Source organism: Hypanus sabinus, chromosome 10 (assembly GCF_030144855.1).
Source record: "Hypanus sabinus isolate sHypSab1 chromosome 10, sHypSab1.hap1, whole genome shotgun sequence".
Lineage (NCBI taxonomy): Eukaryota > Metazoa > Chordata > Chondrichthyes > Myliobatiformes > Dasyatidae > Hypanus > Hypanus sabinus.
The window spans coordinates 57797103-57813282 of NC_082715.1; positions in this window are offsets into that span (position 1 = coordinate 57797103).

The window sequence follows — 16180 nt, forward strand, 5'->3', positions numbered from 1 at the left end:
ACCCCCTGTGTGTGTGGATGCTGTGTAATTTGATACCCTGTTACAAATGAGTGCCACAAAATAACAGACAGTACACTGCATACTATTAAAAGATTTAGATTTGTAATTCTTAATTTGACTAAAGGGTTAATAAAGGAAGAACAAAGAAAAGGGCACATCTTAGTGAAACAGTCTAATGTGCACAAGCTGGAGCTCATGCTTTCCTCATCTCCGATCCTCCATTGATCTCCCCGGGCTTCCTCGAACCACGGCCCTGCTCTGGGTCGAATCCTATGACCTCTTCTCTCCGGCATCTTCTCTCTTCGTCTCTCTCTCTAATCAAGGGCTCCAAGCCCAACCTTCGTGACCCTCACCAGAGAAACCTCCCGTTAATCCAGCCATCTTAACTGGATGGCACACAATTCTCCTCTCTCTTATCTTCAACAGTAAACAAGCAGCTTGCACAGAACAGCACAAAATGAAATACCGAACAGCATAACAGTATGAAAATATGACTAGGCCATTACATATACACACAAATTTAAGGGGAATTCTAAGAATTACATTAAAAGCAGAGAGGGTCCATTTATTTTTTGTGATATAGGAGACCATTTGGCCCATTGATTCTATGCCAGCTCTCAGCAAACTGATGAATCCGATTTCCCTACTTATTTTCCTTCAGCACATTTTCTCTCACATACCCAGCAAATCCACATTGATTTTCTACTATTATAACCATTAACAATTCAATTACTAAACATCACATTTTAGGAACGTGTAAGGATATTTAGAGCACCTGGAGAAACCTATGTAGTTTCAGGAAGAACATGCAGACTCCACACAGACAGCATGTAGTCAAAACTGAGCCTTGATTTCTAGAGCTATGAGACAAACACTACCTATTGCATTGCTATATTGCCTTACTATACTGCCCTAGCAGGAATGCTTTTACCGACACTGAAAACACATTGTTACATCTAAAAACGTTTTGTCTTCATTCTCATTTGATGCCAACTCACCATTTTCCTCCTCAGTCAGCTAAACCTTCAACCAAGTTAGTTGCACAGTTCTAATAAACATAAGTAGCTCTTTGTGAGAACCATTCAAAAAGAATAGATGTGATGTTATTTGTGATTGCACTGCCTTCTGATCCTGCATGATCAATAAAATAAAAGTGAAGCTAGCTTTCTAACTTTAAAGCAAGTTCTGAGGGGCGGGGGAAGCCTACAAATGCCTGATGAGGTTATTGTCAAATATGCATCAGGCATCAATAGCTGATGTTTAACTTAAAATCTTCAATAGAATACAGAATAGAAAAGCTTGGCAAATGTCCTCAACAAAATTTAAGAATACCGAAGAGGACTAGCGATGAACAGCTGCTGATGACCAGACTTTAAACATTTGCATGAAAACTTGTTCAGATTAATGCAACACACACAGAATGCTGGAGGACCTCAGCAGGCCAGGCAATGTCTATGGAAAGGTATAACGAGTCAATGTTTTGGGCCAAGACCCTTCATCAGGACCCTTCACCAGCTCCTCCAGCATTCTGTGTGTGTGGCTTTGGATTTCCAGCAACTGCATATTTTATAACCATATAACAATCTTAGCACGGAAACAGGCCATCTCGGCCCTCGTAGTCCGTGCCGAACTCTTAATCTCACCTAGTCCCACCTACCCGCACTCAGCCCATAACCCTCCACTCCTTTCCTGTCCATATACCTATCCAATTTTACCTTAAATGACACAACTGAACTGGCCTCTACTACTTCTACAGGAAGCTCATTCCACACAGCTATCATTCTCTGAGTAAAGAAATACCCCCTCGTGTTTCCCTTAAACTTCCGCCCCCTAACTCTCAAATCATGTCCTCTAGTTTGAATCTCCCCTACTCTCAATGGAAACAGCCTGTTCACGTCAACTCTATCTATCCCTCTCAAAATTTTAAATACCTCGATCAAATCCCCCCTCAACCTTCTACGCTCCAATGAATAGAGACCTAACTTGTTCAACCTTTCTCTGTAACTTAATTGCTGAAACCCAGGTAACATCCTAGTAAATCGTCTCTGCACTCTCTCTAATTTATTGATATCTTTCCTGTAATTCAGTGACCAGAACTGCACACAATATTCCAAATTTGGCCTTACCAATGCCTTGTACAACTTTAGCATTACATCCCAATTTCTGTACTCAATGCTTTGATTTATAAAGGCCAGCGTTCCAAAAGCCCTCTTCACCACCCTATCTACATGAGACTCCACTTTCAGGGAACTATGCACAGTTATTCCTAGATCTCTCTGTTCCTCTGCATTCCTCAATGCCCTACCATTTACTCTGTATGTTCTATTTGGATTATTCCTGCCAAAATGTAGAACCTCACACTTCTCAGCATTAAACTCCATCTGCCAAAGTTCAGCCCATTCTTCTAACCGCATAAATCTCCCTGCAAGCTTTGAAAATCCAAACAAATCCAAAAAAAGAATTAATACCATTATTTTTCCAAAGTAAAAAAAATTGGATCACAAAATTGGATCAAGTTAAAAAATTGAAGGTTTAAAAACGTAATTACGATAAATTATGCTACAAAGTTTAAATTTTTTAAGGTTAGAAAAATTGTGAACTGGAGCCAAATTATTAAAGAGTGCTTAACCACAGGATATAGGTTTAAATTAGTAACTTTAGCTAATTGTATAGGTAGAGCAACTCCTAATAACGTAGTTAAATAAAACTGTTTCACAGCTCTCAGTTCTAGGTCTACCCAAATTGGTCGATCATTCCTATCAATCCAATATAACCAAAAGGACATATATCACAACTGCAGTGTTGAACTCTAAGACAAAAAAAACCTATTCACCAGTGAAAAGGACCTTGGCAATTGTGAGGATGGCATACAGCGGACTGAAACATTTTGGTGTATAGACATTGAGAAAGACAATGTGCTGGAGCTGTTGAAAGGTACTAAATTAGATAAGTCGCCGGAACCAGACGAGATATACCCCAGGCTACTGTGAGGGAGTGAGGGAGGAGATTGCTGAGCCTCTGGCAATAATCTTTGCATCATCAATAGGGACGGGAGAAGTAGCCGAGGACTGGAAGGTTGCAAATGTTGTTTCCTTGCTTAAGAAATGGAGTAGAGATAACCAGGAAATTTTAGACCAGGAAGTCTTACTTCAGTGGTGGGCAAGTTGTTGGAGAAGATCCTGCGAGGCAGGATTTATGAACATTTGAAGAGACATCATCCGATTGGGGATAGTCAGTATGGCTTTGTCAAGGGCAAATTGTGCTTTACAAACCTAATTGAATTCTTTGAGGAGGTAACAAAGCACATTGATGAAGGTAGAGCAGTGAATGTAGTGTATATGGATTTGATATGGTTCCCTGCAAGCTTTGAAAACCCACCTCATTATCCACAACACCTCCTACCTTAGTATCATCAGCATACTTACTAATCCAATTTACCACCCCATCATCCAGATCATTTCTGTATATTACAAACAACATTGGGCCCAAAACAGATCCCTGAGGCACCCCGCTAGTCACTGGCCTCCATCCCGATAAACAATTATCCACCACTACTCTCTGGCATCTCCCATCTAACCACTGTTGAATCCATTTTATTACTCCAGCATTAATACCTAACGACTGAACCTTCTTAACTAACCTTCCATGTGGAACTTTGTCAAAGGCCTTGCTGAAGTCCATATAGACTACATCCACTGCCTTACCCTCGTCAACATTCCTCGTAACTTCTTCAAAAAATTCAATAAGGTTTGTCAAACATGACCTTCCACGCACAAATCCATGCTGGCTACTCCTAATCAGATCCTGTCTATCCAGATAATTATAAATACTATCTCTAAGAATACTTTCCATTAATTTACCCACCACTGATGCCAAACTGACAGGTCTATAATTGCTAGGCTTACTTCTAGAACCCTTTTTAAACAATGGAACCACATGAGCAATACGCCAATTCTCCGGCACAATCCCCGTTTCTAATGACATCTGAAAGATCTCCATCAGAGCTCCTGCTATCTCTACACAAACTTCCCTCAAGGTCCTGGGGAATATCCTGTCAGGATCCGGAGATTTATCCATTTTTAATTTTCTTAAAAGCGCCAGTACTTCCACCTCTTTAATTGTCATAGGTTCCATAACTTCCTTACTTGTTTCCCACACCTTACACAATTTAATATCCTTCTCCTTAGTGAATACCGAAGAGAAGAAATCATTCAAAATCTCTCCCATCTCCCTCAGCTCCACACATAGCTGACCACCCTGATTCTCTAAGGGACCAATTTTATCCCTCACTATCCTCTTGCTTTTAATATAACTGTAGAAACCTTTCAGATTTACTTTCACCTTATTTGCCAAACCAACCTCGTATCTTCTTTTAGCTTTTCTAATCTCTTTCTTAAGATTCCTTTCACATTCTTTATACTCCTAGAGCAATTCCTTTACTCCATGCTGCCTATATGTATTGTAGACATCCCTCTTTTTCCGAACCAAGTTTCTAATATCCCTTGAAAACCATAGTGCTTTCAAACCTTTAACCTTTCCTTTCAACCTAACAGGAACATAAAGATTCAGTACCCTCATAATTTCACCCTTAAATGACCTCCATTTCTCTATTACATCCTTTTCATAAAACAACTTGACCCAATCCACTCTCTCTAAATCCCTTCACATCTCCTCAAAGTCAGCCTTTCTCCAATCAAAAATCTCAACTCTAGGTCCAGTCCTGTCCTTCTCCATAATTATATTGAAGCTAATGCTTTTGTGATCACTGGACCCGAAGTGCTCCCCAACACATACATCTGTCAGCTGACCTATCGCATTCCCTAACAGGAGATCCAACACTGCCCCATCTCTAGTCGGTACTTCTATGTATTGTTGCAAAAAACTATCCTGCACACATTTCACAAACTCTAAACCATCCAGCCCTTTTACAGAATGAGCTTCCCAATCTACGTGTGGAAAATTAAAATCTCCCACAATCACCACCTTGTGTTTACTACAAATATCTGCTATCTCCTTACACATTTGCTCTTCCAACTCACGCTCCCCATTAGGTGGCCTATAAAACACTCCTATCAGTGTCACTACACCTTTCCCATTCCTCAATTCCACCCAAATAGCCTCCCTAGAGGAGCTCTCTATTCTATCCTTCCAAAGCACCACCATAAGATTTTCTCGGACAAGCAATGCAACACCTCCTCCTCTAGCCCCTCCTACTCTACCACACCTGAAGCAACTAAATCCAGGAATATTTAGTTGCCAATCACACCCTTCCTGCAACCATGTTTCACTAATAGCTACAACATCATAATTCCAGGTAGCAATCCACGCTTTAAGCTCATCCACCTTTCTTACAATGCTCCTGGCATTAAAATAGATACATTTAAGATACTCTCCACCTCCTCCTCTCTTTTCATCCCTAACAATGCATTCAAATTTATTATCCTTTTCTTTCTTTTCCCCTACATCTTCGGGCTGAGAGCATCCCTTCTCCATCACCTGCCTTTCCTCCCTCACACACAGTCTACTTACTTGCTCTAGTGGTGAACTAACCTCCTCTCCCATGGTTTCCTCAAATTGATTCCCGCCCCCCCCCCCCATCTTACTAGTGTAAAGTCTGCCCTGTAGCCCTAGCAAACCTCCCCGCTAGGATATTGGTCCCCCCAGGATTCAAGTGTAACCCGTCCTTCTTGAACAGGTCACGCCTGCCCCAGAAGAGGTCTCAATGACCCAGAAACTTGAATCCCTGCCCCCTGCTCCAATCCCTCAGCCACGCATTCATCCTCCACCTAATTCCATTCCTACTCTCACTGTCACGTGGCACAGTCAGTAATCCCGTGATTACTACCTTTGAGGTCCTTCTTCTTAACTGCCTTCCTAACTCCCTGTACTCTCGTTTCAGGACCTCTTCCCCTTTCCTACCTATGTCATTGGTACCTACATGTACCACGACCTTTGGCTCCTCACCCTCCCACTTCAGGATATCTTGGACGCGATCAGAAACGTCCCGAACCCTGGCACCAGGGAGGCAAACTACCATCCGGGACTCCCGATTACCTCCACAGAACCACCTGTCTGAACCCCTGACTATCAAATCCCCTATTACTATGGTCCTCTTTCTTCTATCCCTACCCTTCTGAGCTACAGGGCCGTCCTCTGTGCCGGAGGCCCGGCCACTGTCACTTCCTCCAGGTAGGCTGTCCCCCCCAACAGTACTCAAACATGAGTACTTATTGTCAAGGGGTACAGCCACTGGGGTACTCTCTAGTACCTGCCTCTTCCCCTTCCTGACCGTGACCCACCTATCTGCCTCCCATGGCCCCAGAGTGACCACCTGCCTGTAACTCCTCTCTATCTCCTCCTCACTCTCCCTGACCAGGCGAAGGTCATCGAGCTGCAGCTCCAGTTCCCTAACTCGGTCCCTCAGGAGCTGCAGTTCTGTGCACCTGGCGCAGATGTGGACGTCCGGGAGGCTCGGAGACTCCAGGACCTCCCACATCCGACACCGAAAACAACAAGCTGCCCTCACACTCATACTTCCCGAATAACTGAAAATAACAAGGAGAACTAAAAGATAATCCTACTGTGCCCTCTTCCGCCTAAGCCCTCTGAGCCCAAGCCCTACACTCTGCTCCCGGCGCACTCCGCTGCCCGCAAACGAAGCTGCCCGCTTCTTAAGGCTGCGTTCTTTTTATATCTTCCCTCCTTCCCAGGCCTCCTTTGCGCTTGGGAAATACTTTCTTGTATTTGCTAGGATTAATCACTTCCTCCTCAGGGGAAGGTCTTTCTCACTAACATATTGGAATGAATGTTTTGGTTATATTTTCCTTTTATATTATTGTTTTTCTGAATTATTTTTCTTAAAACTGAGACTATTTGTGAATTTATGTGTCAGTTTTTATTTAGAAAGTTGTTTGGGATGGTTGAAGTGCAGGCCAGCACCCCATGAGTCACCAGGTAGCAGATGTCACATTGAAGTGGCATTATCCTGGAAAGCATTGTGTGGTGTGAAGTCTGTGGCTGCTAATTTACACTGTCTATCCATTAGTGTCAGAGCCGCGTTGAAAGAGCCTTGGAAGTAAGTGAAACCTCACACTCCTGAGTGGCATACAATGTGGGCTTAAGAAAAGGCAAAGGAAAATTAACAGCCTTAAAATAATACACAATGCAACATGAATATTAGAATTTAATTTGTTCCATATTCTGTCTTCAACAGTTTTTGAGAGTTAATAAAAAATTGCTTTGTTTAAAGCAATAGTAGATAAAGCAGCTGGAATGAAACCAGAGAGGGTGCAATGATGACAGCGCTATTCCCAAGCCAAGTGTGGTTGATTGGATAATAATCAAACCTTTTGCCCTATTATTGTAATGGCTGATACTGTTGTTTGAAATGCGTTCAGGCCTATATAGGCTTTATGGTTCCACATTCAGAACTTCCTTCAATGTTAGACAGTTACCTTCACTTTTCTCCATAAATTTCCTGCTTCTGCAGATAGGTTATTTCCCTAACTCAATGTTCAAGGTACGTTTATTGTCAAAGTACACATACCTTATACAACCTTGAGAAATGTCTCAGTTTTCCGAATAAGATCAAAAATACAGCAAACATGCAGGGTCTGTGGAGAGAGAAGCAGATTTAACGTTCTTGGGTCAATGATCAGAAGGGCGGATAATCATGGATGCTTTAAGTGTAGAGAAGGGGCAGGGATGGCAATAACGAAAGAAGTGTGGGTGGTGGCGTGGTGGTACTGGCTGGAAAAGAGATAGCGAGAGTGGTGAAAGTTCACTAAATAGACTTGATTCATCTGGAGGCAGCCAAGGGAGAAGGAATGAATGAGAAAAGAAAGTAAAAAGCAATGCTAGAACTATGACATACAAAATATGGAAATCTGAAGTAAAAGAAAATTCTAGAAATGCTCAACAGCAACTGCAATTAAATGACAGATTGGTGACCTTTTAATGGAACTTGAATTATGTCAGTGTGTTGCTATATGCCCAGCCAGAAGATGAGATATTGTTTCTTAAGCTTACTTTGGACTTTGTTTGATAAGTGTAAGAAGTCAAAGGTGGAGAGGTCAGGGTGGATTTAATGAGACGGACAAAGGGAATCTCAGGGTCACTCTTGCAGATTGTATGGGCATGTCTAGCAAAGGGGTTACCCAACCTGTGTTGGGTTTCTCCGGTTCAGAGAAAATCTCATTTTGGGGATCAAATGACAAGCATTAAATTGGAGGAAGAGTGAGTGAATCACTCTCTCACCTGAAAGAAATGATTGAGTCCTTGGATAGGGTGGGGGAAGGAGATGTAAGGTCAGGTGCTGCATCACAGGAAAGTGCCCTGCGAATGGGAGTGAGTGTTAATGGCTTTGCAAGTGTAAAGCAGGGAGCTGCAGACAGAAAAACCCCACAGAATGCTGGGGAGGGAAGGAGAAGTTGTATCTGGTGGTGGTAGCTCATTAAAGGTGGCATTAAGTTTCAGAGGATGATCTATTGGAGGCTGGCAAGGAAGCCAAGGGTGGGGAAACCTAATATTCTGGTAAGATGGCAGTGCACTTCATTGCAACGGCTTCTACGTGGCCAATCAAATGTTCATGTCTTTTTTGAACATGTTTGTTATGATTGCAAGACCCTGCTGGGCACTGAGAACTTAAAAGTGCTGCAGGTCTACCCCATCAACGAGTTGCTCGCTGGCAGAGGAACTGAAAGAGCTGGATGGTGCAGAGAGGCGTCAGAGTGGATGCACGAAGGTGGGGGGGCCATGCCATCTAACAGGCAGTGATCATCTTAGTCATTTTTCTTGTGATCACTGCAAATCTGATTCACTGGTTTATTGGCAAATGATGGGTATGCTGCATGGTCTCAGTCATACTGAGGACCATAACTCAAGATGCAGCGTTACTTTTTTACAGCCACCCCGGTGAGAAGCGTTGGAGTCTGTGCACTCCACCTGAGTGCTGGAGGCAGTGTGGTGCTGCCCTTCGCCATTCACTCAGCACAAAGAAGATGTATCGTGTTCAACTGCAGAGTGCTGCAACTTTCATGGGCTCAGGGACTTGGACTACATTTTTTTGTGTGACTGTACTTTACTGCTTTCTTATATTTGCTATGTGTGCTTTGTGATGTGTATGACTGCTGGTACTATGCTTTGCACCTTGGCCCCAGAGTTACGCTGTTTCACTTGTGTGTATTCGTGGGAATTCTTGTACGGATTAATGACAATTAAGCTTGAACTTGAACTTGAACTCCACCTGGCCCAGAGGAGAGTAGGAGAGATCAGAGGTGGAGAAAGACATATTGGTAAGAACAGATTTGATGGATCCAGGGAAACTGAAATTAGAATGGGGTCCTCATGGGCATTGCTTCCGAAGTAAATAGTCACTTTGTTAATAGTACTTAATCAAAAGTAATTCTAGGATTCTTCTAGAGGAAATCAATATTTATACAAACTAACAAGTAAAAGTACAACTTTAAATAAATGCTGAATTGGTAGAGCCTCAGACCTGAAATGCTTGGAATAAAGAAAAGACCTGAGCTGGCCATATGAGCTCACTGTCCATGACCACATTCACATCACACACCTTGTCAGCTTGCTCAGCCACTCTCCTTGCCCCAGCACACTGAGACATGGTTGTTAGTAGAGACTCGGGTGAAGAGAATGCTTGCGATACTCAGCAGATCAGGCAGCATCAGTGAGGGAGGAAATGTCAATGCTTCAGGTTAACACCCTCACACCATAACTTACTGTGCTGAGTATTTCCTGATTCCCGTGCTTTTGTTCAGATTTCAACATCTGCTGTAGTTTGCTTTGTCAACAGTTGCTATTGTTCCATTTATTCCCATTAAGAATTGTAATGAGACCATGTAGAATCTTTTTCTTTAATTAGACAATCTTGAAATGAGACATCTAAATATTTACTTAACAAAAGAATGTCACATTAGACCTGTGACTACTCCAGCAGGCACCAGATTCTGTCATGAGGGAATTGTCACATGGCCCGATGTCTTGGGGCTGCTTCCTTTAGCAATCCCTTGCTGATTGAGGAAGATTATTTTCCAGCATGAAAATAAGGTTGAAATTATATCTTATTTTGTATGCTTTTAAATGGACGGCATTTAATCAACACAAGGAGACATAATTTATCAAAAAATTGTAAAAAATGAAATTCAATTCCTGATTTTGTCACAGCTGTTTCTGCTTTCTCTTCCCCAGTCATTATTTGTTCAAATTTATTAAATCTGTGCCAGACACCATCAGCCTTCTTAGTCTAAATCTGAATTTGCCATCCAGCCTTGTTTGAAAGGAAACATCTTCTTCTAGAGGATATATCGAGAAAACCTTTTCCTTTGTTTGGAGCTCAAAACATGAAAAAACAAATTCACTGCCCTTCCTATTTTATACAATATTTATGTGCAAATTACATTGGTTCAGTGAGATTACTATCAATGCACTCTCTGCCTGTTTGTAAACAAATGACAAAACGGTTGCCAAAACATTTTCCTAATGACAATATCCTTTTAGCAACTCTAGAGCTAATTTTCTATATAGTTGCTGTCATACTTGTTTATGGAGCTGTTCTCTCCCCCTGTGAACACTCCCTGTAGAGATCTAGTGGCAAGTGCATGTTACACAAAGTGATTGAGCAACAGGGAAGTAAGGCGATGACTTCACTAAAAATTATTTTGCCACTTAGAAGCAATGAATTGTACTGAGGCTTTCCTTTCCTAGACATCAGAGTGTCCTCCTTCTTCAAAGAACAGGGCTTCCTTACCTCCTCCATTGCCACTGCCCTCACCCACATCTTCTCCTAGACATACACACTCACCCATCTTCCTGCGGCCTTAACAGTGATAAAGTTTCTCTTCTCCTTATCGACCACACCATGAGCCTCTACATCATTCTCCACGACTTCTGCCATCTCCTAAGGGATCCTATCACCAAACACATCTTTACCTACCCCTAACTGTCTTCTTTCCACAGGAATCACTCCCTCCATGACGACCTCCTTCTTGGCCTGAAGCGTCAACTGTTCTTTCTTTTCCATGGATGCTGCCTGACCTGCTGAGTTCCTCCAGAACTTGTAGATTGTTACAAAGAAATCTACATGGTTTCTGTCAAACTTCTCTTTCTTCCTTTATTAGTGCCTAGCTGGATCTCAGATGAGAAATGTACTCCTCATCCAAGATGTGGGAGATCTGGGAGACCTCCAGTCTCCCTGATTGCTACATCTGCGACAAGTGCATCTAGGTGCAGTTATTTACGGACAACATTAGGGAACCGGAGCTGGAGCTGGATGACTTACAGCTTACTCAGAAGAATGAGGAAGATAGATAGGAGCCACTGGGATGTAGCCACAACTAATCTTCAGGAGGCAGGTTGACAAGAGAGGGAAAGTGAATAGGCATTTAGTTCATAGTACCACTGTGGCCATTCTCCTCAATAACATGTATACGTTGATGATTTGGAAGAGGGGACTGAGTGTAGCATAGTAAAATTTGCTGATGATACTAAACTGAGTGGAAAAGAAAATTGTACAGAGGATGTGGAGAGTCTGCAGAGGGATATGGATAGGTTAAGTGAGTGGGCCAAGGTCTGGCAGATGGAATACAACTTTGGTAAGTGCGAGATCATCCACTTTGGAAGGAATAATAGAAGAGCAGATTATTATTTAAATGGTGAAAGATTGCAGCATGCTGTTGTGCAGAGGGACTTGGGAGTGCTTGTACATGAATCGCAAAAAGTTGGCTTGCAGGTACTCAGGTTATTAAGAAGACAAATGGAATGTTGGCCTTCGTTGCTAGAGGGATTGAATTCAAGAGCAGGGAGGTTATGCTGCAACCATACATGGTACTAGTGAGGCCGCACCTGGAGTACTGTGTGCAGTTCTGGTCTCCATACTTGAGGAAGGACATACTGGCTTTGGAGGCAGTGCAGAGGAGGTTCACCAGGTTGATTCCAGAGATGTAGGGGTTATGAGGAGAGATTGAGTCACCTGGGACTATACTCTCTGGATTTCAGAAGAATGAGGGGGGATCTTATAGAAACATACAAAATTTTGAAAGAGCTAGATAAGATAGAATTAGGAAAGTTGTTTCCAATGGTAGGTGAGACTAGAACTAGGGGACATTGTCTCAAGATTCAGGGGAAAAGATTTAGGAAGGAGATGAGGAGAAACTGTCTTTCCCAGAGAGTTGTGAATCTGTAGAATTCTCTTTGTGAGAGTTGTGAATCTGTGAAGCAATTGAGGCTTCCTCACTAAATATATTCAAGAAACAGATAGGTTTTTACATAGTGAGAAAATTAAGGGTTATGGGGAAAGGGCAGGTAGATGGAGCTGAGATTATGGATAGATCAGCCATGATCTTATTGAATGTCAGTGCAGGCTTGATGGGCCAGATGGCCTACTCCTGTTCCTATTTCTTATGTTCTTATGCCCTTGATATTGTTGGAGGGGGGATGACCCACAAGGGGAAAGCTTCAGTGGCCAGGTCTTTGGCATTGAATCTGGTTCTGTGGCTCAGAAGGGAAGTGGGGATGGGGGGGTGGGAATAGAAAAGAGCTGTTTGATTGGGAGTTCAATAGTTAAGGAGATTCCATGGACAGGAAAGAGAATTCTGGATGATATGTTGCCTCACAGGTGCAAGGGTCAGTGACATCTTGGATCAGGTCCACAACGTTCTTAAGGGGGATGGTGGGCAGCCAGAAATCATGATACTTATTAGTACCAACAACAGACTTGCGTATAAGTGATGGGTTGACAGGTTATACCTGAACATGAGAAGGACCAATACCCTAGACCTTTCAGACAAAATAATAATTAACTTCTTGTACAGTTGAGTGAGTGAAATTTCATTTAGCCATTCCCAAATGAGATATTGGCTCATTCTTCTCAGATTAAAGGCAACAGACAATTTATCTTCCCACTGTTCAGTTATGCCAATATCTGTCTGCAGTTGCTTTGCATATTTTAGATAATGTAGCAGTAATTAGTACCTTGGAGAGAGAGGCAGAGAGACAGTGTGAGACAGATGTCATCAAGAAAGAACTCAAAATCACATTATCTGACCAACAATTCATGAAGAAAATGAGAAACACATCAGATTAGAAACACTCACATTTCCCTGAAGTATCTCTATGGAGCATGGACACCTTTATTATGTAGCATCTATAGAAATGAGTAAACATTTGACATTTTCAACCTAATTTTCCCAGTCTACCTGCATATTGAAATCCCCTCATGACTATGCAGATGATACTAAGGTAGGTGGTGTTGTGGGTAATGAAGTAGGTTTTCAAAGCTTGCAGAGAGATTTAGGCCAGTTAGAAGAGTGGGCTGAAAGATGGCAAGTAGAGTTTAATGCTGATAAGTGTGAGGTGCTACATTTTGGTAGGAATAATCCAAATAGGACATACATGGTAAACGGTAGGGCATTGAAGAATGCAGTAGAACAGAGTGATCTAGGAATAATGGTGCATTGTTCCCTGAAGGTGGAATCTCATGGGGATAGGGTGGCGAAGAAAGCTTTTGGTATGCTGGCCTTTATAAATCAGAGCATTGAGTATAGGAGTTGGGATGTAATGTTAAAATTGTACAAGGCATTGGTGAGGCCAAATTTGGAGTATTGTGTACAGTTCTGGTCACCGAATTATAGGAAAGATCTCAACAAAATAGAGAGAGTACAGAAGAGGTTTACTAGAATGTGACCTGGCTTTCAGCACCTAAGCTGCAGAGAAAGGTTGAACAAGTTAGGTCTTTATTCTTTGGAGCGTAGAAGTTTGAGGGGGGACTTGATAGAGGTATTTAAAATTATGAGGGGGATAGATAGAGTTGACATGGATAGGCTTTTTCCATTGAGAGTAGGGGAGATTCAAACAAGAGGACATGAGTTGAGAGTTAAGGGGCAAAAGTTTAGGGGTAACACGAGGGGGGACTTCTTTACTCAGAGAGTGGTAGCTGTGTGGAATGAGCTTCCAGTAGAAATGGTAGAGGCAGGTTCGATGTTGCCATTTAAAAAAAATTGGATAGGTAGATGGACAGGAAAGGAATGGAGGGTTATGGGCTGAGAGCAGGTAGGTGGGACTAGGTGAGAGTAGGCATTCGGCACGGACTAGAAGGGCCGAGATGGCCTGCTTCCGTGTTGTAATTGTTATATGGTTATATTGTAACATTGCCTTTTTGGCATGCAATTTCTATTTCCTGTTGTAATTTGTAGATCATATTCTCACAACTGTTTGGGGTCTGCATATAACTCCCATCATGGTCTTTTTACCCTTATCATTCCATAGTTCTATCCACAATGATTCAACACCTTCCGATCCTATGTCACCTCTTTTTATTGATTTGAATTCATTTTTTACCAACCGAGCAATACCTCCCATTCTGCATACCTGCCTGTCCTTTCGATACAATGTGTGTCCTTAGTTTCCAGCTAAAACCTTCTTTCACCCTGATTTGGTGATGCCAATCTGCAACTGTGCTACGAGTTCATCTACCTTATTCTGTATACTGCACACATTCAAATATAACACCTTCAGTCCTGTATTCATCCTTTTCAATTTTGTCTGCCTTTTCCATTTCAACTCATCCTGTTGCCTGCAATTTTGCCCTATCAACAGCCTCTACTCACTGCAAATTGCCTCTGTTTTTAAACTAGTTACCTCATCTTCGCCACTATCACTCCTATTCCCATCCCCCTACGACATTAGTTTAAACCGTCTCGAACAACTTTAGCCAACCAACCCACAAGGATATTGGACCCCCTCTGGTTCAGGTGTAACCCATTCCTTCCTACAGGTTGTACCTTTCCCAGAAGAGAGCCCAATGGTCCATAGATCTGAAACCCTGCCCCCTGCACCAGTTCTTCTGCCACATATCCACCTGCCAAATCATCGTTTTCCCACCTTCACAGGAACGTGGCCCCGGCAGCAATCCAGAGATCACTACCCTGGAGGTCCTGTTGCTTAGCTTTCTACCTACCTCCCTAAAATCTCTCTTCACCTTGGCATTCATCACTCAGGGCCCTCGCCATCCAGGTCATGGCCTCCTCTTATTACTACCATTAGGCATGAAGACCCTCAAAGAATGATTTAAAATTAGTCCTTTTCCTCTGCCAGCAGATTTTTAAATAGTCCATAAACCTATGAATGTTATCTTCTCTTCCTTTCCACTGTTTATTTTTTAATTTATCGTAATTTTATGTCTATTTTGTACTGCTACTGCAAAACAACAAATTTCTCATTTTATATATATACAACATGGCGCAAAAAGTCTGAGGCACATACATATAGCTAGGGTGCCTGAGACTTGCATAATACTGTTCAAAGCTCAAACTAAAATTTATTACCAGAGCATATGCATGTCATCACAGACAACCCTAAGAATCTTTTTCTATGAACAGCAAATCCATAAAACAGTAACTGTAAACAGTAAATATTATGAATTGCTAACTGTAGATAAACTGTGTAAATACGGATATAATAAATAGTGATATGTAATGAGATAACAATAAAACAGGGTCCTTAAATGAGTCCTTAATTTAGTTTTACTATCCTCCTTTGTCCAAGAACCTGATGGTTGAAGGTTAGTAACTATTATTTAAACAGGTGGTGTGAGTCCTGAGGCACCTGTGCCTTCTGCCCGATGCCAGCAGCAAGAGAAGATCATGGCCTGGGTGGTGAGGATCTTTGATAATTGATGCTGCTTTTCTACAGCAATGTTTCATGTGGATGTGCTCGATGGTTGGGAGGGTTTTGCCTGTGATGTAGTAGGCCAAATCCACTAGCAATTTGTAGGATTTTCCACTCAGAGAGAGTGGTGTTCCTGTATCAGGCTATAATGCAGCCGGGCAGCTCACCTTCCACTGCACATCTGCAGAGGTTTACCAAGGTTTTTGATAACATGCTAAACCTCTGCGGACTTCTGAGGAAGCAGAGATGCTGTCGTGCTTTCTTTGCATTATTTATATCATGGCTCTGGATAGTTTCTCTGAGACAGTGACACCCAAGAATTTAAAATTACTGACCCTGTCCACCTCTGATCCTCCGATGAGTACTTTCTCATGGTCCTCTGGTTTCCTCTCCGGAAGTCTACAATCAGTTCCACAGTCTTATTGACATTGAGTGAGAGGTTGTTGTTATTACACCACTCAGCCAAGTTTTCAATCTCCCCCCGTATGCTGGTTCATCG